Here is a 27,625-nt window from a genome sequence, read left to right as displayed (position 1 = left end):
GCCAGGGTGTTGGTTCAAACAATGCAAACACCATTCTCCATTGATGCTAAATGTCATATGAAACAGGAAGCAAAGAAATGTCAAGTAAAATGTAAAACCAAGCGGTGAAGCGGTGTCTTGTGAAGGAATGGCACTTCACTTTGTTGTTGGTTGAGACTTGAATGTTCCCAAACTATTGTTCAGGTGTTTGTTATGGCTTTTGTTACTGGGGCTTGGTGAAGATAGTGCCAGACCTGAGCAGATACGATACCAGCGGGGACTGAAGAAACCGAGGAAACTGATCTCTAGGACAGGGAACTTGAGGGGGACCTGGTAGGTGCTCCCACTCCACGGAGCTAACACTGGGGACCACAAAATGTCACAAATAAATCCGGTTTTGGAGATAGTTTTTCTCATATTTCTCATGACATTGGAGGCCATTCATCCCATCAATGCTATACTGGTTCCCAGCAATCCCACGGCCCTGCATTTCCCTGTAATCCATACTCCTTCACATACATTATCAACTCCCCCCAGATTCCACCCCTCACACACACAGGGGGCAATTGACAGCAGCCAATTAACCCACCATCCAGCTTGCATTTGGGATGTGGGAGGAAACCGGAGCACCCGGGGAAATCCCACACAGTCACAGGGAGAACGTGCAAACTCCACACAGACAGCACCTGAGATCGGGATCAAACCCGGGTCTCTAGATCCGTGAGGCAGCGGTTCCACCTACTGTACCACTTGGCCACCTGAAGTACTTTCCCCAGAGAATGGGGATAACGTGAAGCTCACGCCCACAGGGGTAAAGTGAACAGCAGGGGCAGAAGGGGTTTATGAAGCTGACTGAACTCATGAAGAAAAGAGGAACAGGAGAGCAGGCGATGGGGGGGGGGTGCAGAAAGGGGGTTAGAGGAGTCTCACATGGAACAGTAAACTTAGCACAGAGTTTTATTCTGTAAATTCCACATTATATGAGACATTGTTGGGTACGACATGAATTATTTTTTAAAAAGCTCCACATCATTGATCTGAGGAAGATCAAACATCTAGGAAATGCTGCGACCACTTCCACATTACAAGATGAAGTTGTTTTTCTCTCGAGTTGCTATTTAAGGAAGAAATCTGATTACAGGCTGTGCTGATGAGAATTTATGGTCTAGACCATTTCTAAAAAGTAACCTGAGGTGATGTACGCTGGGCTGGCTGGACTGGTTCTACTCCCTGTCTAACGCTACAGATTGACACCAAAGGAATATTTCACATACAGTGCGTAGTGTTGGAATGATAATGACTCAAGTATTTTTCACTTGGAATGGAGAACAGATCTGAGGTTGTACCCAGAATTTCCCATATCAGTAAAAACAAGGCAATCTCCACATCAGCCTCCTCGTTCCCCATGTATCATGGGCACATCCCTCCCCACTATGGGGAGTAACCTTAGAGGCTGATGATCTTTAACAGAACTGGCCAATCCTGACACAAACTATTGTACCTAAAAACTGGTAAAGAAAGCAGGGAGAGAAAAAAGAGGAAACTACCAATCTATCTGCCTGGCATCTACAGGTAAACTACCAACCTGTTAGCCTGACACCTACAGGTAAACTACTGACCTGTTAGCCTGACACCTACAAGCAAACTACTGACCTGTTAGCCTGATGCCTACAGGCAAACTACCAACCTGTTAACCTGACACCAAAATGCAAGAAAATGCTGAAACCTGTAATGAAAAATGTAATAACAGAGTACCTAGAAAAGGGTAAAATGATTGAGTGAATCAGCAAGGATTTATGAAAGGAAAGTCATAGAACATAGAACAGTACAGCACAGGAACAGACCTTTCAGCCCACAATGTTGTGCCGAACTAGTTAAACTAGTAATTAAATGTCTAACTAAACTAATCCCTTCTGCCTGCACAAGGTCCATCTCCCTCCATTCCCTGACATTCATGAGCCTGTCTAAGAGCCTCTTAAACGCCTCTATCGTATCTGCCTCCACCCCCACCCCTGGCAGCACGTTCCAGGCACCCACCGCTCTTGTGTAAAAAAACCTGCCCCACACACCTCCTTTGATTTATCTACTGGAGTTCTTTGAAGATGTGACTAGTGAAATGGGTAAGGGGGAAACCAATGGATGTGGTCTATTGAGAGGTGGATGAAAGACGGCACAGATGTACCGGCAAGACAATTACAGCAAAAACAGGTTAAATTGGCAACAGATCAGTGAGAGATTTAAGTTACTTTTGCCCCCAGATTTTCAGATGGCCAAGGAGGTAGTGAAACAAGGTTAGAGCACTTGGACTTGGAAGTCATGCACTGATATTGGCTGAAGATCAATTAACAGGCAGAAAGCAATGAGTGGGAATCAAGGGGTGATTTTCAGGTTGGCAATCTGTGAGCAGTGGGACACCACAGGGATCAGTACTTGAGCCCACCTATTCCTCACCGATGTCAACTACTGGTTGAGGGAAGCAAATGAAACATTTCCATGACACAAAACAGAGTGGGAGTGGGAATAGTGACGAAGGTGGAAAGAGACTTTGAGAGGACAGAGACGAGGTGGGTGAGGTGAAATGGTAAATTGGTTCATTATTGTCACTTGTACCGAGGTCCAGTGAAACACTTGTCTTGCATACCGACCGTACAGGTCAATTCATTACACAGTGCATTAAGGTAGTACAGGGTAAGAACAATAACAGAATAAAGTGTCACAGCTACAGGGAAGTGCAGTGCAGGCAGACAATAAGGTACAAGGTCATAATGAGGTAGATTATGAGGACAAGAGTCCATCTCATCGTGCTAGGGAACCGTTCAATAGTCTTATAACAGCAGGGTAGAAACTGTCCCTAAGCCTGGTGGTACATGCTTTCAGGCTTTTGTACCTTCTGCCCGATGGGAAGGGGGAGAAGAGAGAATGACTGGGGTGGGGGGAGGGAACAACATGCCAGATAAGGTGCAATGTGGAAAAGTCTGAAGTCAAATGAAAATGCAGTGTATCTTCCAAACAGTGATAGACTGAGAAATGTCGATGTTCAAAGGGACCTGGGTGTCCATCTGCACAAGTTTCTGAAAGTTAACATGCAGGAAGGCCTTTATTATTTGATTATGAGAGGATTTGAATGCAAGAATAGAGGTGACTTCCTATGATTGTATACAGTAAGGCCTTAATGAGACCACACCTGGATAATTATGTACAGTTATGTTCTCCTTACTCAAAAACAAATATACCTGCTGTAAAGGGAGTGTGGCAAAGGTTTTCCAGACTGGTTCCAGGAGTGACAGAATTTCTATCACATGATGGGAGATGGAGAAGATTAGACTTCCATTCTCCCGAGTTTAGAAGAATCAGAGGTGACCTCACTAAAATGCACAAAATACGTCGAGGGAAGGATGTTTCACTTGGCCAAGGAATCTTGCATCAGGGCTCACAGTCTCAGGATAAGGGGCAGGCCGTTTAGGACTAAGCTGAGTTGATGGTGAATGTTTGGTTCTGCCTATCCCCGAGGGGGAGTGAGACAATAGCTTTCAGTGCAGAGATCAAAGAGATCAAAGGATGACACATGAATGATAGAAAAATAGGGGGCGATGTGGGAGGGAAGGGTTAGATAGATCTTAGAGCAGGATAAAATGTTGGCACAACATTGTGGGCCGAAGGGCCTGTACTGTGCTGTAGTATTCTGTGTTCTATGTGGTGGTAGGGCAGGAAACTAGTATAGAAGGTTGACCACGGTCTTGGTGAATGTACAGCAGGCTTGAGGGGCTGAATGCCCTACTTCCACCCCCATTTCTTATATTTATAGGACTGTTATGAAACATCACGGTGAAGATATTGATCATTTTGAAGCAAACTGATCAGAGGTGGAACTGATAAAGAGAGCTCAGGAGGTTACAGGTGAAAGGAGGAACTTTCAGAGTCCTGACACCAGGAAGCTGAAGGTGTGGCTGTCAAAGGTCGAAAGGTCATAAATGGAGGAGCATGGTCATCTTGGGGTTTGTGGGGTTGGAAGGTGTTACCCAGACGGGGAGAGGTGGCAACATTGTGGAAGGACTGAGTTACAAGGAGAGGTTGGATAGGCGAGGACTTTTCTTCCTTGAAGCATAGGAGACTGAGGGGTGATCACATAGAGGTGTATAAAACCATGAGGGGCATCGATAGGGTGAATGCACACTGTGTTTTTCCCCAGGTTGGGGAACCAAGAGGGCATAGGTTTAAGGTGAGAGGAGAGAGATTTAACAAGAACTTGAGGGGCAACTTTTTAAACAGAGGGTTATATGAAACAAGCTGCCAGGGGAAGTGGTTGAGGCAAGTACATTAACAACATTTAGAAGGTACTTGGACAGGTATATTGGATAGGAAAGGTTCAGAGGGACATGGGCCAAATGTGAGCAAATGGGACTAGCTTGGATGGGCATCTTGGTTGGCATGGAGCAGTTGGGCTGAAAGGCCTGTTTCTGTGCTGAATGACTCTATAGTGTGAACGCTGGAAGGCAGGTAAGTAATTAAAATGAGGGCCACCTTCCTGAGACCGAACCTGGTGCCGAACAAGGTCCTGCTCATGGGAGCCTCTGTTCCACTGCCGGGCTACAGACACAGCTCTGCTGTTAGACCCAGGGGTTCTGCAAACACCCAGTGTCAGGCAAATCTGAGAGCCTCATGGATCAGATCCCCAGCAATGGTGTAGACCGAACAGGAATTGACGCCGTTGTGTGCTCAGCCAATGAAGAAATCCCATTGTCCACACAAGCCCAACTCGAACTCTGACCCAGAAATCACAACTGATTTCCACTGGAAAACCACTCATGTGCAGTACACTACACTGATCCTTTGAAGCTATTGAGAGTTGCTTTTTTGGTAGAATCCAGTATTTTTAAAACCACAAGTAAAAAGATTCCCTTTAAAAAGAGCAAGCAGAAAACTTATCTCTTCCTCCTGAGACCCGACGCAGATTAGGTGACCCGCTTCGTCAAGCACCTTCGCTCCATCCGTTGCAACAGCACCAGGACCTCCCGGTGGCCGCCCACTTCAATTCCACATCCCACTCCCATACTGACATGTCTGTCCACGGCCTCCTCTACTGCCATGTTGGGGCCAGACGCAGGTTGGAGGAACAACACCTCATATTCTGCCTTGGGCGTCTCCAACCTGACGGCCTCAACATCCATTTCTCTAACTTCCCGTAACCCCACCCCTTCTTCTTCTCCCCCCCCCCAACTCCTTTGTCTTTCCTTATTCCTGTGGCTCCCTTCCCCCACCTTGATGATCTGCCCATCTCCTCCCCTCCCCTCCCCCATCCTTTACTCCATGGTCCACTGCCCTCTCCCACTGGATTCCTTCTTCTTCAGCCCTTTGCCTCTTCTACCCGTCGCCTCTCAGTTTATTACATCTTCTCCCCCTCCCCCACCCACCTACCTTCCCCCTAACACCTGGACTCACCTCTCCCCTACCTGTGTGTGCTCCTCCCCCTCCCCCCACCTCTTTATTCTGGCTTCTGCCCTCTTCCTTTCCAGTCCTGATGAAGGGTCTCGGCCCGAAACGTCGACTGTTTATTTCCCTCCACGGATGCTGCCCGACCTGCTGAGTTTCTCCAGCACGTTGTGTGTATTGCTTCAGATTCCAGCATCTGCAGAATTTCTTGTGTCTCTGTTATCTCTTCCTTTCAAACTTTGGTCAGGAAGTTTATGAATGGAGGAAAAGTCAGTGCAAGTGGGAGATCTCCCAGCCTGAACGGTTCTGGAACCACCTGTGTAAACCTCAGCCACAAGCTGCGGGATGTTCTACTCTGAAACGTTTCCTTTCTCATGTTGTTGGAATGTGTGAAGCTCAGCAAAAGAGCAGAAAAAAAATGCACAACAGCAGCACTTCAAAGAGTCGAACTTTGACCAGATGATGTCAATCTTTTCACATATCAGCTGCACTCTCACTTCTGATCATAAAGAAATTTACAAAACAGCCAACAGCTGTTCCAAAGGCGTGTCTGTGGTTGTTCGTCACATTCCCCCTCCTGCCATGAGAGAAGGAAACCGCCAGAGAGAAGGGCAGCTTTGCCTCTGCTGTCAGTGGGAGCTGCTGCACAGTTCACCCTCCTCAGTTAAGCTGCAGGGTCACAGACCCTCAAGGGGTCTTTCCGCTGGACTGCGGAGACTCAGGGATGCCTTTTATTTCAGTTCAAGTTTATTGTCACAGGCAGACATACTTTAGGAAAAGGGGGCGGTGCACCTGTCTACATCAATGGTGCTGAGGTCGAGAGGGTTGAAAATTTAAGTACCTGGGAGTGAACATCACCAACAGCCTGTCCTGGTCCAACTGCATGGATGCCACGGCCAAGAAAACTCAACAGCGCCTCGACTTCCTCAGGAGGCTAAAGAAATTTGGTTTGTCCCATTTGACTCTCACCAACTTTTATCAATGCACCATAGAAAGCATCCTATCTGGATGCATCACGGCTTGGTACGGCAACTGCTCTGCCAGGGACCACAAGAAACGGTAGCCACCCACCCGGGTCATTCTCTCTTCTCTCTTCTTCCATCAGGCAGAAGATACAGGACCCTGAGGGCACGTACCACCAGGGTCAAGGACAGCTTCTATCCCACGGTGATAAGACTATCGAATGGTTCCCTTATATGATGAGATGGACTCTTGGTATTGGTATTGGTTTATTATTGTCACTTGTACCGAGGTACAGTGAAAAACTGACTCTTGCCTGCACTGCACTTCCTCTGTAGCTGTGACACTTTACTCTGCATTCTGTATTGTCTTTACCCTGTACTACCTCAATGCACTGTGTAATAGACAATAGACAATAGGAGCAGAAGTAGACCATTTGGCCCTTCGAGTCTGCACCGCCATTTTGAGATCATGGCTGATCCTCAACAATCAATATCCTGTTCCTGCCTTGTCCCCATATCCCTTGATTCCCCTATCTATAAGAAACCTATCAAGCTCCTTCTTGAAAGTGCCCAGAGAATTGGCCTCCACTGCCCTCTGAGGCAGTGCATTCCACAAATTCACAACCCTCTGGGAGAAGTTTTTCCTCCCCTCTGTCCTAAATGGCCCAGCCCTTATTCTTAAATCATGCCCCCTGGTCCTGGACTTCCCCAACATCTGGAACATATTTCCTGTCTCTATCTTGTCCAATCCCTTAATAATCCTGAATGTTTCAATCAGATCCCCTCTCAATCTTCTCAATTCCAGCGTGTACAATCCCAGTCTCTCCAACCTCTCAGCATAAGACAGTCCCGACATCCCCGGAATTAACCTCGTAAACCTACGCTGCACGCCCTCTATAGCCAGGATATCCTTCCTTAACCCTGGAGACCAAAACTGTACACAATACTCCAGGAGTGGTCTCACCAGGGCCCTGTACAAATGCAAAAGGATCTCTTTGCTTTTGTACTCAATTCCCCTTGTAATACAGGCCAACATTCCATTAGCCTTCATCACTGCCTGCTGCACTTGCTCATTCACTCACAAGGACTCCTAGATCCCTTTGTATTTCCCCCTTACCTAACTCCACACCATTCAGATAATAATCCGCCTCCTGTTCCTGCTCCCAAAGTGGAGAACCTCACACTTATCCACATTAAACTTCATCTGCCAAGTATCTGCCCACTTACCCAACCTATCCAAATCACCTTGAATTCTCCTAACTTCCTCTACACATGTCGCACTGCCACCCAACTTTGTATCATTGAATTGACCTGTGCGATCGGTGTGTAAGACAAGTTTTTCACTGTACCTCGGTACAAGTGACAATAATAAACCAATACCAATACCCAGGGTATAAATTGCCATAAACATTAGCTTTCTGCAGCAGCAGCTCAGTATGTTACAGACATGACAAACATAAGTTAATATAGACTTAAATTAACATAAATTATACACAACTTACCTGACAAAATAACCATAACTACATTAGCACAAGTTGAGGGAGAGAAAAAGAAATCTAGTCAGAGGTAGAGTTCGGGATTTCAGGTGAGTTCGAGAACCTGACGGCAGTGGGGAAGAAGCTGTTGTTTATGTGTTATGTAAAAATTATGTAATTTTTCACCCCAAAGACGGCTCCTGTGACAGGGCAGCACTCCCTTAGCACTGCAACAGAGTGCCAATCTATATTTGGTCTTTAGAACGTGGGACATGAAGCCACACTTCCTAAATCGGTGGCAAGTGAACTGCCATGAGCAGTGCAAGGAAGAACCAGGCAGTAATGAGAAGGGGGCACGGCCCAGATGGTGGGGTCCCTGGTGGTGGCTGTCACCTTCCTGAGACATCGCCTCTTGTCGATGTTCCTTCAGTCTCTTCTTTTCCCAGTTACAGTACACTCTCACCTCAGGTGACCATTTGTTCCTCCGCCCACCCCATTACCACCCTGCCAGCACACTTCTGGATCTTATATGGTTCAATCAAATTCTCTTCCACTCTTCTAAACTTCAGCAGAAACAAGCCCAGATTGTCCAAACTTTTCCGATAATTTCTTTAATACCCAGAAGCCCAGCGATGTGTTTTGAATTGTCTGCCAGCACTTTCTCTGTAACTGTAACACTTTATTCTGCGTTCTGTTATTGTTTTCCCTTGTACTACCTCAATGCACTGATGTGATGAAATGATCTGTGTGGATGGCATGAAAAACCAAATTTTTCACTGGACCTCGGTACATGTGACAATAATAAACCAATTTACCATTTTCCCATTGACTCATCCTCCATCGTATCCAGGGGAGAGAATTCCGAAGATTCACCACCTCTATGTGAAGAAAGTTCTCCTCATCTCAGAACTAAATGGCCAACCCTTAGTTTGAGATTGTGACCCCTGAATTCCTCAGCTGGGGGAAGTATGCTCCCTGTCTCCACCATGTCAAGTCCTCTAAGGATTTTGGAAGTGGACAACCTCGGATTTTTTCCATCTGTCCCATAATTGTGAAATTGCAGAGAGTTGTGAACGCAGCCCAGTCCATTACACAAACCAGCCTCCCCTCCACTGATTCTGTTGACACTCCCCGCTGCCTCGGGAAAACAGCCAACATAATGAAGGACCCTTCCCACCCCAGACATTCTCTCTTCTCCCCCCTCCCATCGGGCAGAAGATACAAAAACTTCAGAGCACATACCACAAGACTCGAGGACAGCTTCTACCCCGCTGTTATCAGACTCCTGAATGGACCTCTCATATCCAAAAGATGAACTCTCAATCTGCCAATCTACCTCGTCGTGGCCCTGCACTTTTCTTGTCTGCCTGCACTGCACTTTCTCTGTAACTGCAACACTATATTCTGCATTCTGTTTACTTTTTACTATCTCAATATGCTTATGTATGGAATGATCTGTCTGGATGGTTCACAAACAAAAGCTTTTCACTGTATCTCGGTACGTGGCAATATAAACCAGCAGCAATTAGTTGGGGTCCCACACCCATCCCTGCAGTCCTTCACTGACAAGCTGAGCACAGCCCATTTATTCCTACACTTTGTTTTCTGTCGGTTAACCAAGTCTCCATCCACGCCAGGATATGACCCCAGATCCACCTTTATCTTTATCCAGCAAAGTCCTGGGGGAGGAATCTTACCAAAAGCCTCTGAAAATCCAAATACATTACATCTACTGGTTTCCCCTTGTCTACTCTCTTAGATACATCAAAGAACTCCAGTAGATCAGTCAAATATGATTTCCCTTTGGTATTGGTATTGGTATTGGTTTATTATTGTCACTTCTTACAAACCAATCGTACAGGTCAATTCATTACACAGTGCAGTTACATCAAGTTAGTACAGAGTGCATTGATGTAGTACAGGATAAAAAACAGTACAGAGTAAAGTGTCACAGCTACAGAGAAAGTGCAGTGCAATAAGGTGCAAGGTCACAACAAGGTAGATCGTGAGGTCATGAGATCATAGGTCATAGTCCATCTCATTGTATAAGGGAACTGTTCAATAGCCTTATCACAGTGGGGTAGAAGCTGTCCTTAAGTCTGGTGGTACGTGCCCTCAGGCTCCTGTATCTTCTACCCGATGGAAGAGGAGAGAAGAGAGAAAAACCCTCTGTCCGTTCGTATTATTACTTTCTATGTCTCTTGATATCACTTTCTTTATAGAGTCCAGAATCTTCCCAACTACCGACATCAGGCTAACAGGTCGATGGTTCCCTGTTTTCTCTCCCCCTCCGTGGGATCACATTTGCTGCCTTCAAATCTGCAGGAACCATCCTACAATCTGCAGAGTTCTGGAAGATGACAACCAGTGCATTCATTCTCTCTGCAGCGATCTCTTTCAAAATGTGGTTATGGAATCACAGAGTCACACAGCACGGAAACAGACCCTTCGGCCCAAGAGGTCCATGCCAACCATGATTCCCATCTGAGCTGGTCCCATTTGCCCGCCTTTGGCCCATATCCCTCTAAACCTTTCCTATCCATGTACCTGTCCAAGTACCTTTTAAATGTTGTTAATGTACCTGCCTCAACCACTTCCTCTGGCAGCTCGTTCCCTATACTGACCATCTTCTGGGTGAAAAAGTTATTCCTCAGGTCCCTATTAAATCTCCTCCATCTCACCTTAAATCTCTGCCCTCTAGTTCTTGATTCCCCAACCCTGGGAAAAAGACTGTGCATTCACCCTATCGATGCCCCTCATAACTTTATACACCTCTGTAAGATCACCCCTCATTCTCACAAGCTCCAATGAAAACAGTCCCAACCTGCTCAACCTCTCTCCATAACTTAGCCCCTCATGTCTCAGCAACATCATCGTAAGCCTCCTCCTCACTCTTTCCAGCTTAATGGCATCTTTCCCTTAGCAGGGTGACCAAAACTGAACACAATATCTCAAATGTGGCCTCACCAACATCTTGTACAACCGAAAAATAACATCCCAACTTCTATACTCAGTGCCCTGACTGATGAAGGCCTGCGAGCCAAAAGCCTTCTTCACCACCCTGTCTACCTGTGACGCCACTTTCAGGGAACCACGTACATGTACTCCCAGGTCCCTCTGTTCCACAACACTCCCCAGGGCCCTGCCATTCACTGTGAAAGCTCTACCCTCATTTGTCTTCCCAAAAGACAACACCATGCACTTATCTGAATTAAACTCCATTTGCCATTCCTCGGCCCACTGACCCAGCTGATCAAATTCCCACTGCAAATCCTGATAACCATTTTCACTGTCAACGGCACCACCTAATATAAGTCCTTGAGGTTCATCTGTTTTCAGGCTGACTAATACTCCTTTTTATTAGCTGCTTTTGTGCTGGCCCTCACTTTGGTATTTCTGTTATATTGTGTCTGCTTCCATGAAACCCCTGTAATGTAGATCCCCAGTCTACCCCAGCAACCCACTGCCCACACCTTAGTTGTAGAGGATTAGGGAGTGAGCTGTTTATAATAAAGGCTGGCTGTTTAGTTCTGATATGAGGGGAAATTTCTTCAAAGCACAGCCAAGAGCACGGGCATCAATCTGGGAAGAATTATATCTGGGATTTACGTCCGTGGCTGAAATTGTAAGATGATGAATGGATGGACGATGGGAGGAAGTTACAGGGAGTGAGGGCAAGGCCCTGGGGATTGGTGAGAGAGTGGCAGCTGTGAAGACAAAGGCCTTGATTGACCAGGAACCTACATGATCCAGTGGACCTGGGAGTGGGGTGATCGGTGCAAATCAGGATTCAGATAAAAGCAGAAGAACATTGGGAACACTCGGCAGGTCAGGCAGTGAGATGTCACCTGGTCGGGTGGTGCTGCAGCAACAACCTTTCTCTCGACATCAGTAAAACTAAAAAGCTGATAGTTGACTTCAGAAGGGGGAAGGAGGGTGAACATGTGCCAGTCTACACTGGGGGATCAGCGGTGGAGAGGGTCAGCAACTTTAAATTCCTGGCCGTTAACGTATCAGATGACCTGTCCTGGGCCCAGCAAATAGATGCAATCACAAGGAAGGTGCGCTAGTGTCTTTACTTTCTTAAAAGGTTAAAGAGGTTCAGCTTGTCACCAAACACTGAAACAAACTTCTACAGATGTACTGATGACTGGTTGCATCATGGTCTAGGACAGTAATTCGAATGCACAGAACATAAGAAGCTGCAGAGAGTAGTGGACTCTGCCCAATACATCACGGGCACATCCCTCCCCACCATTGGGAGTATCTACAGGAGGCGTTGCCTCAAAAAGCAACGTCCATCATCAAAGATCCCCACCATCCGGGCCGTGCCATCTTCTCGCTGCTACCATCCGGCAGGATGTACAGAAGCCTGAAGTCCCCACACCACCAGGTTCAGGAACAGCTACTTCCCTTCAACCATTCGGTTCTTGAACCAACCGGCACAACCCTAATCACTGCCTCAGTACAGCAACACTGGGACCACTTTGCACTACAATGGACTTTGTTTTTTTTTGTTCTAATTATGTTCCTTCTTGTATAATTTATGTTTAATTTATGTTTTTCCTGTGAATGTTGTGTCTCTGATGCTCTGTGCCTGTGATGTTGCTGTGTTTCATTGCACCTGTGCACACGTGGGCTTGTGCAGGTGACAATAAACTCGACTTTGACTTTGGCTTTGAGCATCTGTGGAAAAGCAAACAGTTTCTCTCTCCACAGACCCACTGATTTTTTTTCCAGCATTATCTGCTTTTATTTCAGATCTCCAGCATATTTTTATTGACAGGCACGGTAGTGCAGCGGTTAACGTAACGCTATTACAGCGCCAGCAACCCGGGTTCAATTCCCACCGCTGTCTGTAAGGAGTTTGTACGTTCTCCCTGTGTCCATGTGGGTTTCCTCCGGGTGCTCCGGTTTCCTCCCACATTCCAAAGACGTACGGGTTAGGAAGTTGTGGGCGTGCTATGTTGGCGCCGGAAGCGAGGCGACACTTGCGGGCTGCCCCCAGAACACTCTACGCAAAAAGATGCATTTCACTGTGTGTTTCGATGTACACGTGACTAATAAAGATATCTTATCTTATCTTATCTTATCTAATTTGCTTGATTTTCTGACGGCTGAGGTTTGGGCAAGCTCACGTTTACAAAGGAGGAAGACTGTCGCAGTAACTGAGTCTGGAGGAGACATAGGCCCGGGTGAAGGGTTGAGACGCAGGTGAGACTGGATTTCATGCTAGCTTTCAACAGCCACTGTCAAGCCTGTGGGAGAAGTGCGCTCAGTGGAGCTTGCGTTCAACAAACCTGCCATCTGCACAGTAGGTTTCCAGCGACTAACAGACCGGGTCAGTGGAGACAGAGAACCACTTGTCTGGGGCACAGTTCCAGGAATGGTGAACCTGACATGATGCCAACAGGGCCACAGGTGTGTGAGGAAGTTTCAGTTTAATCCCTAAGGCAGCATTCCTAAACACTAATCCATTCACACTGCTATTGGCAGCTCCTATGACACTGTCACGAGATTGAAAGCAATTTAAAAAATAAATAAAAGTGAACTACTTCCAGATCAAAGCCTGTGCGACAGCTCAGAATATCTACATAAATTTTAGAAGTATGATTAAAACTTTCACACTGATTTAATATTAACTTGGGCATCAACATCTCAAGGAATCTATCCTGGGCCCAACTCATTGATGCAGTCACGAAGAAGGCACGCCCGTGGCTCTACTTCATTAGGAGTTTGAGGAGATTTGGTATGTCACCAAAGACTCTTACAAATTTCTACAGATGTACAGTGGAGAGCGTTCTGACTGGTTGCATCACTGCCTGGTATGGAGGCACCAATGCACAGGATTGCAAGAGGCTACAGAGCATTGTAGACTCAGCCAGCTCCATCACGGGCACAACCCTCCCCGCCATCAAGGACATCTTCAAGAGGCGGTGCCTCAAGAAGGCAGCATCCATCACTAAGGACCCTCACCCTCCAGGACAGGCCTCTTCTCATTAATACCATTGGGGAGGAGGTACAGGAGCCTGAAGACCCACACTCAATGATTCAGGAACAGCTTCTTCCCCTCTGCCATCAGATTTCTGATCGGTCTGTGAACCCATGAACACCACCTCGTTATTCCTTATTTATTTGTTTGTGTAATTTATCGTAATTTTATGTCTGGCACTGTACTGCTGCCACAAAACAGCAAATTTCATGCCATCTAACTCAGTGATAATAAATCTAATTCTCATTCTGATATTATGTAGATTGGCAAAAAACACAGACACCCAGGGGTAGTTATGCATTCAGTGGAATTAGCTGCCCAGTCCGTCACACACACAAACTAATGCTGCATTTCTGTTGGAGAAGGATAGAAAATTGGCTGAGTAACAGGTAGCAGAGAGTTGGGAATGGCTGCAGGTGGGGGGAGTGTACAGTGGAATTCCTCAGGGATCAGATCCAGGACACTGATTTCCTTAATATATATTAAGAGCTGGACGAGGATGTACAGGCCATAGTTTACAAACTTGCAAATTTTACATAATTTGGAGCTGCAGAGAACTGAGGAAGACAGTGTTGCACGATGGAGGTTCTGAGTGGTACAGTGGGTGAAGCAGTGGCAGGTGGAGTTTAATGCAGAGAAATGTGATGTGTGGCAGGAAGAATGAGATGAGGCAACATAGACGAGAAGGCAGAGCTCTGAGAGTGTTCAGGAACATGCAGAGCTGGGGCTAGAGGTGTATCACACACAAAATGCTGGAGGAACTCAGCTGGTCAGGCAGCATCTATGGAGGGAAATAGACCGTCGACATCTCGGGTTGAAACCCTTCATCAGGACGGGAAAGGAAGAGGGCAGAAGCCGGAATAAGAAGGTGGGGTGAGGGGGAGGAGTACAGGCTGGCAGGTGACAGGTGAGTCCAGGTGAGAGGGGGAAGGTAGGTGGGTGGGGGAGGGGGGATGAAGGGGAGTGATATGAGAAGCTGAGAGGGAATTTGTTGAAAGTGGTGAGCAACTGATTAAAAAAGCGGAAGGGATCCCTGGATTTGTACAGAACAAGGAAGTCCTGGTGACCCTTTCTGAAGCACTGGTTCGACAACAACTGCAGCACGGAGACCAGGTCAGGGCCACACTTGAGGGAAGATGTGACGGCTTTGGACGGGGTGCAGAAGAGACTTACTGCAATCGTGATGAAAATAAAACGAGGGTAAAAAGGCTGTGGGGCCATACCTAGGCTTCATGCAGCACAGAAGGACATTCTGCCCATCGCATCTGTGCCAGCACTTTGAAAGAGCTCTCCAATGGTATTGGTGTTGATATTGGTTTATTATTGTCACTAGTACCGAGGTACAGTGAAAAGCTTGTCTTGCACACCGATAGTTCCACTCCCCGGAATCCTGCTGATTATCCTCTCTGCCAGCATTTATCCTGTTCCTCAAGAAAAGTTGGAAAGTTCCAGTTGGATCTGTTCGCACTTCCTTTCAGGCAACAAAGTCCAGGCCACAAACTCACTGCAGCAAAATGTTTCCCATTCTTCCCAATGGAATTTTTTTTACCCATTATCTTGACCTGTGTCTTCTCAACGATGGGAACAGTGTCTGGGGACTCCGGAGGCTGCAGACGCTGCAATCTGGAGCACCAGACAATCTGGCGGAAGGATTCAGTGGGTCGAGCAGCAGTGGGAACAGAGTCTCCCTATTTCATCAAAGAAACCCACCCCTGTTCTCCTGACAATTCTCAGTAACATATTCCACCTACCCTGATCATAGAACATGGAACACAGAACAGTACAGCACAGGAACAGGCCCTTCGGCCCACCGTGTCTGTGCCAAACACGATGCCAATCTAATGAATCCCATCTACCTGCACATGGTCTGAGTTCCGCGCTCTAGCCAAGTTCTGCGCTCGGTGGGCTCCTCAGGGGATCGCATGTGTCGTGGACGGTACGGACGCGATTCTTATTTGAAGTGTCGCGTTGATGGGTGTAGAGTCGCGTGTGTGTTTCGGTAGTATTAGTTTGCATTCTCTACCGTAGTATGTCGTTGCGTAGTTTCTTCTTTTCTGTATTAGATGTAGTGTATTGACACTGGTTGTCTTTTGTAGTGCTTTTAGTGAATAAACGTTTATTATTAAAAAAAGGTCAAGCCATCAGCACACAATGGAAACCACCTCAGCAGGAGGTGAAAGGATCCCTCTCACGAGCTGCCACTTTTAGACCCGACACCCAGCCCCCAGGACAGCTGCAGATGTGTGGTTTCGCAAACACACAGGGTGTGGAGGGTGTTAGGAAATCCCTGCTGTGAGTCTATCACTGGATGTGTCCTCATCCTTGTAACCTAATCCATCTGCCACTGACTCCTTACACAGAAGATCTGCAGCAGGTGCAGTGCTGGTTCATAAACACACCGAGAGTTGACTGTAAATTGGTAAATTTAAATTGGTAAATTGGTTTATTGTTGTCACATGTACCGAGGTACAGCGAAAAACTTGTCTTGCATACTGTTCCTACAGATCAATTCATCACATCAGTGCATTGAGATAATACAAGGTAACACAAGAATGCTGAATAAAGTGTCACAGCTACAGAGAAGGTGCAGTGCAGGCAGACGATAAGGTGCAACCTCATCCTATTACAGCAATTTTTGGGTTACCAATGATGGAATCTCGTCATTTATCCGCTTCTGCTTGTCGTATGATCGCCTTTGTCACATTAATGGCCAAGCGATCCATTCTGTTCAAATGGAAGGATCCAATACCCCCCACCACTTTTCAGTGGTTTTCTCAAACTATAGCATGTTTAAACTTAGAAAAAATTAGGAGTGGCACTGTTGATCCTTCGCTTAAATCTGAGGAAGTTTGGAGCCCATTTATTCAATATTTCCATATGATATAAGCTGACCTTTTTCAGATTCCTCTCAATAACCCTCGAATGCAGAGGAGCGGAGTTGACAAAATAGTAATGTTTTTTTAATTGAAGAAATATGTCTGTTTTTTTTTTGAAGTTTTGGTTTCTTTTGGTTTATTATCAATATTTTTTTTGATTTGGGGGTTCTTTTCTCGTATAATTATATCTCTTTTCAATCTTTCCTTTTGTATTTGTTCATTTAATAAGAGAGCGGGAGCTCGAGATTACTGTTTTTTACTCCTTGTGATTATATATTTTAACTGTTATGATTGCTACCCTGATCTCTCTGCACCATGTAGAATTACTAATGTTAGATATATTATTTTGTACTAATTTGAAAATTAATAAAAAAGATTGGAAAAGAAAGAAAGGACAAGGTGCAAGGTCATAACGAGGTAGATTGTGAGGTGAATAGTCCATCTTATCGTATTAGGGGATTTTTCGTTAGTCTTATAGACTGTAGATATTCACGGGTTCCTCCTCCCATGACAGATTGTAGCAGAAGTATGAGCCTAAAATTTCAATAAAACACACAATATACTCTCTGAGGTCAGCACAATAGTTAGAGCCATAGTCTCACAGCTCCAGTGATGCTGACCTTGCTCCTGACCTCCGGTGCTCTCTGTGTGGAGTTTGCACGTTCTCCCTGTGTCTACATGGGTTTCCCCTGGGTGCTCTGGTTTCCTCCCACATTCCAAGAACGTGCGGGTCAGAGGGTTAATTGGCTGCTGTAATTGCCCCACTATGTAGGTGATGGGAAGGGAGTTAATGGGTATGGGATTGTTGGGAAACAGTATAGAATTGATGGGCTGAATGGCCTCCAATGTCATGAGAAATATGAGAACAAAATATGAGAAAAACTATCTCCAGAACTGGATTTATTTGTAACGTTTTAATATTTGTGGGTTGGTTAATTGGTTGCCGTGTGTAGGTGAGGGGGTAGAATCGGGGGGAGTTGATGGGACTATGGGGAGGATGGGGTTAGTGTGTGGGTAGTTGATGGTTAGCACTGACTCAGTGCGCCGAAGGGCCTGTTTCTGTGCTGTCTGAGTCTATGTCTCTATGACGAGTGGGTGCACACTGGTGCAGCAGGGTGTTGGGATCCCGCTCTCAACACTCCCACCCCGATGTCTCACCGACTGGTTCACACTGCCCCCTCTCTGCTCCGCCCCCAAGCTTGCAATCTCCTGCCCCTCTACCGCCTCCTCTCTCCAGAAGGTAGTTTATTAAACAACATTAATTCAGCCTCTTTGCTCTGTGCTTGTGTGAACACCAAACACAGGTCCCCCCCTTACCCCTCTCCATCTCTACCCCAATCCATCTCTTTCTCCAGCACATGGTTCCCTAACTCCCCCAAAGTTTTCCTGATTGGTGTGAATTCTACCTTGCCTCACTCCCCTGGAGTCTTGGTCACAGTTACCTCCCCTCCTTGAACTCTTGTCTTTACCTCTCGCTGCCTTGGTGAAGCAGCCAGCATAATCAAAGACCCCACCCACCCGGGACATTCTCTCTTCTCTCCTCTTCCATCAGGTAGAAGATACAGGAGCCTGAGGACACGTACCACCAGGCTCAAGGACAGCTTCTACCCCACTGTGATAAGACAATTGAACAGTTCCCTTATCCAATGAGATGGACCCTGACTTCACGATCTACCTTGTTGTGACCTTGCACCTTATCGCACTGCACTTTCTCTGTAGCTGTGACACTTTACTCTGTACTGTTATTGTTTTTACCTGTACTACCTCAATGCACTCTGTACTAACTCAATGTAACTGCACTGTGTAATGAATTGACCTGTACGATCGGTATGCAAGACAAGTTTCTCACTGTACCTCGGTACAAATGACAATAATAAACCAATACCAATACCAAGTTAGACCATAAGACCATCAGACCATAAGGCATAGGAGCTGAATTAGGCCATTCGGCCCATCGAGTCTGTCCTACCATTCAATCATGTCTGATTTTTTCAACCCCATTCTCCCGCCTTCCTCCTGTAACCCTTAACCCCCCTTTACCAATCAAGAACCTATCAATCTCTGCCTTAAGTACACCCAGTGATTTAACCTGCACAACCCTCCGAACTCCACGTTTATCCAACACCAGTTAAAAAATCGATTATCCGCTTATTATCACACTACTGCTGTGCGTGAACTGCCATCTGTCCAGCATTACAACACTTTAGCTTGCTTGCATTGGCTGTGAAGCAACGTTGGATGGCTTGTTACTGTGATGGGGAGGGCAGGTGGCCAACCACCAATGACACAGCTGTACACCGCTGCAGATGGACGGTGTCCTGGAGAGGAGAGGGGTGGTGGTGTCCCGAGGGAAGTACATATCTCTGGAGTGATGTGGAATGGGTGCCCTTGGTCCTCTTAACATGGAAATATAGAAAGATGGAAGATGGGAGCGAAGAGGCCATTCAGCCCTTCTGCCTGCTGCTCATTCAATATGATCACTCCTGCTCTCCCTTCATATCCCTTGATGCCTTTTGTGTCTAGAAACCTTTCTACTTGTTTACATGGAACACAGAACAGTACAGCACAGGAACAGGCCCTTCGGCCCATGATGTCTGTGCCGAACATGATGCCAAATTAAACTAAATCCCTTCTGTCTGTACATGATCCACATCCCTCTATTCCCAGCATATTCATGTGTCTATCCAACAGCCTCTTAACCCCCTCGATCGTATCTGCCTCCACCCCCACCCCGGCAGCGCATTCCAGGCACCCACCACTCTCTGTGTAAAAAACTTGCCCCACAGATCTCCTTTAAACTTACCCCCTCTCACCTTAAATGCGTGTCTTCTAGTATTTAACATTTCTACCCTGGGAGAAAGATTTTGTTTCTTAAATATATTCAGCAATTTGGCCTCCTCTGATTGAGGATTAAACAGTTTTACAACCCTATTCGTGAAAATATTTCTCCTCTTCTCAGTCCTAAATATTTGAGCTGGTCTTCCTGAGACTGTGACCTCTCATTCTGGATACCCCAGCAGGGGAAACTTCCTCTCTGCATCCAATCTGCTTAACACTGTCACAATTTTGTATGCTTCAATGAGATCCCCTCTCACTCTTCTATATCCAGTGAGTACAGGCCTGCTCAACCCAATCTCTCCAGTATAACAGTCCTGTAATCCCAGGAAAAGGCACAAGGGATCCAAGGGGTGTTGGCCAACTGGATCCAAACTGGCTGGGTGAAAGGGGGCAGACAGTCGTGGTGGAGGGGTATTTATCTGACTGGAGGTCTGTAACCAGTGGTGTACCATGGGGATCGGTGCTGGGACCTGTGTTGTTTGTCGTTTATAAATGATGGCTGAGAACATAGGTGGTCTGATTGGTGAGTCTGCAGATGACACATAAATTGGTGAAGTCATAGATAGTGAAGAAGGTTGTCTAAGGATACAGAGGGACATTCATCAGCTGAAAGTTGGGTAGGTCGGTGGCAGATGGAATTTAATCCAGGCAAGGGTGAGGTAATGAAGTCAAACTCTGTTAGAACATGTAGGCAGGGACCTCAGGAGTGTTGGAATGACCTGCCAAGGCATTGAGTGTAAGAATTAGGACATTGTGTTGCAGCTGTACAAAACACTGGTCAGGCTGCACTTGGAGCATTGTGTACAGTTCTGGTCACCCCACTATGGGAAGGAAGTGGTAACAGTAGAGAGAGTGCAGAAGAGTTTCACCAAGAATGGACGACTATGGTTATAAGGAGAGATTGGACGGGCTGGGTTTGCTCACACTGGGACGTAAGAAGCTGAGGGGTGACCTACAGAGGCTTATAAAGTGGGAGTCTACCAGATCTCTGCCCCTGGGAGTCGTGAGCTTTATAACTGCAGTAAGTTCTTGCCCCTGTACTCATCCATCCTCCTGCAATGAAGGCCAACATCCTCTTGGCTTGCTGACTGACAAGGAGAACCAGACTCCCCACACTACCCAGGTGTGGTCTCACCAAGGCCCTGTATAGTTGCAGTAAGTTCTCCTTGCTCCTGTGCACAAGTCCTCCTGCAGCGTAGGCCAACATGCCTCCTGCTGTGCCCATCATCTCCGATCTAGCTGTGAACACATTGCCAGGTACCACCTGACCAGTAGGCAATTACTGCAGTAATCAACCGTCATTCACACGACTTGCATTCTTTGGCATCACTCTTATGAAACCATTAAAGGCTCCTTATGCAGGCACCGAGAAATAGCTAGAAATAAACTTCTTGGTAATCAAGGTCAACACTAATTAGTTCTGGCTTTGTGTTGGAAAATTTACCTAATATGCTTTAAAGACTTCAAATTATTCAAAATATTCCAACTAGCCTCAATAATGACAGCAGGTGTTCAGAGGGAGTCTCTGCAGCTGTTATCTCTGAACTAGGCAACACACACAAAGTGTTGGAGGAACTCAGCAGGTCAGGCAGCATCCATGGAGGGAGATAAGCAGTTGACGTCTCGGGTCGAGACCCTTCATCAGGACTGGAAAGGAAGAGGGCAGAAGCCGGAATAAGAGGGTCAGGGGAGGGGAGGAGCTCACGCTGGCAGGTGATAGGTGAGTCCAGGTGAGAGGGGGAAGGTAGGTGGGTGTGGGGGGGGGGGGGGTGAGAGGGAGTGATGTGGAAGCTGGGAGGTGATCAGTGGAAGAGGCAAAGGGCTGAAGAGAAAGGAATCCGATTAGAACAAAGGGAAGGAGGTGGGGAACCGGAGGGAGGTGATGGGCAGGTTGTGAGGGGAAAGAGAAGGGGAGAGGAGTCCATGGGAATGAAGGGGAGGGAAAGGGGGAGAAACAGAGGGGAGGGGTTACCAGAAGTTAGAGAAATCGATGTTGAGGCCGTCAGGTTGGAGACTCCTAACGTGGAACATGAGGTGTTAGTCCTCCAACCTGCGTCTGGCCTCAGGGGGGTAGTACAGGAGGCCGTGGACAGACATGTCAGTGTGGGAGTGGGGCGTGGAATTGAAGCTGAAATCATTACTAACACTCCAGATGAAGGGTCTCGACCCAAAACGTCGACTGTTCATTTCCCTCCATAGATGCTGCCTGACCCGCTGAGTTCCCCCAGTATCGGGTGTGTTGAACCACTACTAACAGCCAGTTATGTTGGCGTCACAGTGTCGTTGTGGGGTTTTAACTATTTAACGGAACTTCCCCCTCCACCCACCGGCAGCCTTTCCTGATTCACTTCTGCCTGCTCTGGGGCAGGGTGGGGGTACAATTGGCCACCCGACCCCCATCCCCTCACTCCACATTAGCTCAGAGCTACTGCTGGGGTTTCTGCTGAACACCCCTTCCCCCAGTCTTCTACACCTCCCCCATCTCCCCTCCCCTCCACTCCCCATCTCCCCTCCCCTCCCCTCCCCATCTCCCCTCCCCCAACACCACCCCCTTCTTCATCATCATCTCCCCTCCCCATCACCATCACCCCCTCCCCTATCACCATCACCCCCTCCCCTTCCCCATCTCCCCCTCTCCCATCACCATCTCCCCCATCCCCATCACCACCTACCCCTTCCCCATCTCCCCCTCTCCCATCACCATCTCCCCCGTCCCCATCATCACCTACTCCTTCCCCATCTCCCCCTCCCCATCACCACTTCCCCCTCCCCCATTGCCATCCCCCTCATGTGTTTATCCAGCTCCCCTCAACCCCTTTCACTTCCTGTGGGAGTGACTCAACCCTTAGAGGTCTCACCCCTCTTATATGTTAGATGATAAATGGATTTAATGTGGTATATATGGATTTTAGCAAAGTATTTGACAAGGTTCCCCATGGTAGGATCATCCAGGTCATGAGGCATGGGATCCATGGAGACTTGGCTGTGTGGATTCGGAATTAGCTTGTCCACAGAAGGCAGAGGGTGGTTGTAGAAGGGGAGTATTCAACCTGGAGGTCGGTGACTAGTGATGTTCCGCAGGGATCTATTCTGGGACCCTGCTCTTTGTGATTTTTATAAATAACTTGGATGAAGAGGTGGTAGGGTGGGTTGGTAAGTTTGCAGATGACACGAAGGTTGGTGGTGTAGTAGACAGTGCAGAAGGTTGTCGTAAGTTGCAACGGGATATAGACAGAATGCAGAGCTGGGCAGAGAAGTGGCAGGTGGAGTTCAATTCGGAGAAGTGTGAAGTGATACACTTTGGAAGGTCTAACTTGAAGGCAGAGTACATGGTTAATGGCAGGATACTTAGCAGTGTGGAGGAACAGAGAGATAGTGTGGTAGGGACCGATATGATAGTGTCATTTAGGAGACTATTAGATAGGCACACGGATGAAAGAAAAATAGAAGGTTCTGGGAGGTGAAGTAGAGAGGGGGATAGATTGAATGGGGATAAGGTTTATATAGGTCGGCATGACATACTGTGCTGTACTGTTCTATGTTCTATGTTCTAAGATGTGTTAATTCACCTTTCAATACAACGACTTCAAATTCAAGTTTATCGTTGTAACAGGCATATACACACAGGGTGTAAATGCCATGAAAATTATCTACTTGTGGTGTTGGGTGGTCTTGGGACTGAGAGCAGACTGACTACAGAGGTGGAGACACAAGGTACAAGATGAAGCATCTCCACAGATGCTGCCTGACCCGCTGAGCTCCCCCAGCGGTTTGTGTTGCCCACAGAGCTGTCTGTGTAATGAACAGGGTGAGAGTGTTGTCATCCTTTCTCTCTCCAGCTGATAGCTTTTCAGCGGTTTCCCTGCGACAACTATTTCAGTGAGTGCTGTGCCAGGCAGCTGTCCTACCACAGAGGCAGAGCTTTGTGGGATGCAGTCCCACTGAAGGACTGCAGGACACCTTCCAGGTTGGTAACCCTGTGCTCAGCTGAGTGGGTGCAGCATTGTCAGGGCTGCTGTATTTTAGAGGAGTTGTTGGACCTCTCTGTAAAAGATCCACTGTTCCATCTTGAAGAAGGATGAAGTCAGCCTGTTGTCCTGGCCCAGAGTTTGGGCCTCAACAGAACAACTCACTTGGTCAGTATCACATTGGCGTCTGTGGGAGCTTGCTGTGCAGAGATTGGTCACCACACATAGGTCCCCCCCCAGGTTACAGCAGGGTTCCGTTCCTGAGAACTCAGCAATGTATCTAAATAAAAACATGGGCCGAGAACAGGCAACGTGTAGTTAAACCATGGCGTTTAACTCAACCACTCAGATTTCCCTGCAAGATGCAGCACTGTTGCCATGAACCAAGTTCCCAGATGGCAGGAGATGCCTACAGCCCCACAGCAGCCGGCAAATCCATCCCATCCGTCTCCCAAACCCTCATTCCTATCTACGGGCTGTGCGGAAGTCGGGTGTTCATAACCTGGGGAATACACTTTAGAAAAGCCCTTTATTGGTTGGGACAGTGTAAAATTTTCTCAGGTATAGTCCATATTCACAGGTAAGCTTATTGATAACTAAAAAATTACACAAGAGGGAGGCCTCGTTAAATCTTGCCCCCAGTAAGTATTCAGCTCCACCAAGTGAGTGTATTGGGATATAATGCTCAATGTTCATTGGGATCTTTGAAACAGTTCAGTGGGATCTTTGGCAGCCACCCAAGAGAGCAGGTGGGCTCTCAGTTTAACATCTCACCTGAGTGCAGACAACTCCAACTGTGTCCCACAGTGCTGGCACAGACTGCAGACACCAGAGACTGCAGATGCTGGAATCCGGGGCATCCGATTCTGGAGGAACTCAGCAGGTCAGGCAGCATCTGTGGAGGGAAATGGACAGGCGATGTTTCAGGTCGAGACCCTTCACTTGGACTTCATAGATGCTGCCTGACCCACTGAGTTCCTCCAGCGCCTTTTGTGTTGGCATAGACTGGGCCTGATTTTTGGCAAACGGTGTTCACATTCCCTGCTATAAAATCAATTTTACAAAATGTTAATATTATATAATTTTATTAAATAATTACTCCAATGATTTGCGTGAAGTGAACCAGCCCCTGGTCTCACTCAGGTTTAACTCCAGCATCACCTGATGTGGTGAGGGAACTGTCTGTGTTTACAACAGTCAATAGCAACCGATGCATGTTACTAGTGAAGCAAGTACAGTTGGCATGTGACTTTCCCACTTTGTAATTATGACAGCTGATCCTCCGAACATTTAGTGTAAAGCTTTTTATGGGCTAGTCTTAATGAGCTCACTTCAGGTTAACTGATGTGTGCCCAAATTTCACAACTGTGATGCATGCTTCTGAGTCATTCAGAGGGCACAACCAGCTGTATCAGGTGGCATCATCTGGATGAGGTCCTTATGTGAGTTTCCCTCTGATGTCTCGCCAATGATTCAGATGGAGAGAGAGTGAGAGAGAGAAAGAAAGAGAGATAGAGAGAGAGAGAAAGTGAGAGAGAGGGAGAGGGAGAGGGAGAGAGAGAGAATGTTTCTGTTGAATCAGAATCAGATTTATTATCACTGACGTATGTTGTGAAACTTGTTTTGCGGCAGCAGTACAGTGCAAGACATAAAATTACGATAAATCACAAAAATAAATAAATAGTCCAACAAAAAAGAATAACGAGGTAGTGTTCATGGGTTCATGGACTGTTCAGAAATCTGATGGCGGAGGGGAAGAAGCTGTTCCTGAATCATTGAGTGTGGGTCTTCAGGCCTCCTCCCCGATGGTAGTAACGAGAAGGGGGCATGTCCTGGATGGTGAGGGTCCTTAGTGATGGATGCCACCTTCTTGAAGCACCGCCTCTTGAAGATGTCCTCGATGGTGGGGAGGGTTGTGCCCGTGATGGAACTGGCTGACTCTACAACCCTCTGCAGCCTCTTGCGATCCTGTGCATTGGAGCCTCCATACCAGGCAGTGATGCAACCAGTCCAAATGCTCTCCACCATGAAGGGTCTTTGACCTGAAACCTCAGCTCTGCTTCCCTCACCACAGCCTGAACTGCTGAGTATCTCCAGCACTTTCTGTTTTTATTTCAGATTTCCAACACCTGCAGTTTTTTGATTTTAATTGATGTTCTAAACTTGAGTTGTTGTAGCTCACTGCCAGGTGATGATGGACATTGGGAACCAGCATCCCATAAGGGAGGGATTAGACCACAGAACAATCCAGTGAGAGGGACTCTGGCCAGTCCTGGATAATGCTCACCCTACAGCCAAAATCACTGCCAGGCGGCTTTCTGGTCAGTGTAGAGTCACAGAGAGAGACAGCATGGAAGCAGCCCTTCGGCCCATCAAGTCCACACCAATCATCAACCACCCATTTAAGATAAGATATCTTATCAGTGAAATGCATCTTTTGAGTAGAGTGTTCTGGGGGCAGCCCACAAGTGTCGCCACGCTTCCGGCGCCAACATAGCATGCCTACAACTTCCTAACCCGTACGTCTTTGGAATGTGGGAGGAAACCAGAGCACCCGGAGGAAACCCACGTAGACACGGGAGAACATACAAACTCCTTACAGCCAGCAGCTGGAATTGAACCTCGGTCGCTGGTGCTGTAATAGCATTACGCTAACCGCTACATTACCGTACCTGCCAAGTTCTACCATGCCTGCCCAGTACACTCATTTACACTAATCTTACACGAATCTCATTTTTTTAATTCTCTCCACATTCCCATCAACTACCCCCAGATTCTACCCCTCAACCACACACTTAGGGCAAAATACCTACCAACCCGCACGTCTTTGGGATGTGGGAGGAAACTGGAGCACCGGGGGAAACCCACGAAGTCACAGGGAGAACGTGCAAACTCCACACAGACAGTGCCGGAGGTCAGGATTGAACCGGGGTCACTGACGCTGCTGGGTAGCAGCTCCCCAGCACGTGAATTTTTCCATCAACTGACAGAAGCACAAAAAACTTCAAAAACTTAGCTGGAACATCAGTTTTCTTTCTTTGCAACTATAAAACTCCATGCCAGCAATAACTGTCAGCAGGGGAGAATTTTGCTCTAAGAATGATGCAGGTAGTCTCGAGGTGCTCCAGAGATCGCTGACCAATCCTGTTGGTTTGTGTGATCCATTGGTCAGTAACATGACAATGGTGAAGGAGGCTGAAGAGTAAAAGCCTCGGTTGGAATGGATTAAAAAACTGACGGTGTTCACAAGAACTTGACAGAGAAGGAAGATTTCATCATCAGAATAAAGACTGTAAAGGCTAATCCAGTGAGTCATTGTTGTCATTAGTGATTTGATTTGGTTACAGCATCAAAGGATGAGGCATCCTGAATAACTTTGCTTGAATGAGCAATACCGTCCAATTTTGCCAAGTGCTAATGAAAAGACCAAAGGACAACTCCTAACTAAACCAAAAGGTTCAACCTAACTCCTGAAGAACAGCAGAGACACCAGAGACAGCAGCTGCTGTAATCTGGAGCAACAAACAGTGTGCTGGAGGAACTCAGTGGGTTGAGCAGCATCTGTGGGTGCAGGGTTTTGACCTGAAACGTCGACAATTCCTTCCCCCGCATAGACACTGAGTTCCTCCAGCAGATTGTTTGTTACTCCTAAAGAACAGTGGGGTGCTTGAGCACAGAATAAGAGACTGTACATTTTCTTTGTTAATGCACCTGTATAATCTCATACTTGCTCACACTTAAGAGTCCCATCATACATTTTCCTGTTGAGCGGAGGACGTTAGTACAAGGTATTGTTCACGGCTGATGGCCCCGGACTGATAACATTGCTACTGTTGCTTCACGCCCCAACTCAAGGACGGTGACACACACACTGACCACTGACCAAGTATTGGTATTGGTATTGGTTTATTATTGTCACTTGTACCGAGGTACAGTGAAAAACTTGTCTTACAAACTGATCTTACAGGTCAATTCATTACACAGTGCAGTTACATTGAGTTAGTACAGAGTGCATTGATGTAGTACAGGTAAAAACAATAACAGTACAGAGTAAAGTGTCACAGCTACAGAGAAGGTGCAGTGCAATAAGGTGCAAGGTCACAAC

Source organism: Pristis pectinata, chromosome 2 (genome assembly GCF_009764475.1).
Source record: "Pristis pectinata isolate sPriPec2 chromosome 2, sPriPec2.1.pri, whole genome shotgun sequence".
In the NCBI taxonomy this organism is placed as follows: domain Eukaryota; kingdom Metazoa; phylum Chordata; class Chondrichthyes; order Rhinopristiformes; family Pristidae; genus Pristis; species Pristis pectinata.
This window is presented reverse-complemented; position numbering follows the sequence as displayed.